General features: G+C 71.1%; 1 protein-coding gene across 1 annotated transcript in view; it reads right to left on the bottom strand.

Moving 5' to 3' along the window:
* The window catches only part of EPCAM (epithelial cell adhesion molecule), a 13,454-nt gene that overhangs the window by 12,606 nt on the left and 498 nt on the right, over nt 1-350 (bottom strand). The gene's annotated exons all lie outside the window — the stretch shown is intronic.

The following is a 350-nucleotide window of genomic DNA, read 5'->3' as shown; positions in this document are numbered from 1 at the left end:
GCTGGTTCCGCCACACGAGGACCCGGAGCGCGCGCCTCGGCGGCGGTAGGTGGGCGAGCCCAGAAGTAGCGCGGCCGCTGCGCCGCCTAAGGCCCCCCTGGCCCACTCCGAGGTCAAGGAGTCCCCGAACGTGGCCGTTTCGTTCACTGCCTCCCAGCCTCTGCTCCGGGCCATTTCCCTAAAGGGCGGTGCAAAGCGGCAAAGTGAGGAGGCTCCCTCCTCGCCGTACGAGCGGAGGTCTTCCCGTCGCCTTCAGCGCGCGGAGGGCCTGGGCTGCTGCAGCCCCGCGCCGTCCGCTCCAGACAGGAAAGCGCTGCCGGCCGCCCCTGCGCCACCATCTCCGACTCAGA

This window comes from Crocuta crocuta, unplaced genomic scaffold, assembly GCF_008692635.1.
Source record: "Crocuta crocuta isolate KB4526 unplaced genomic scaffold, BGI_CrCroc_1.0 scaffold118, whole genome shotgun sequence".
Lineage (NCBI taxonomy): Eukaryota > Metazoa > Chordata > Mammalia > Carnivora > Hyaenidae > Crocuta > Crocuta crocuta.
This window is presented reverse-complemented; position numbering and strand designations above follow the sequence as displayed.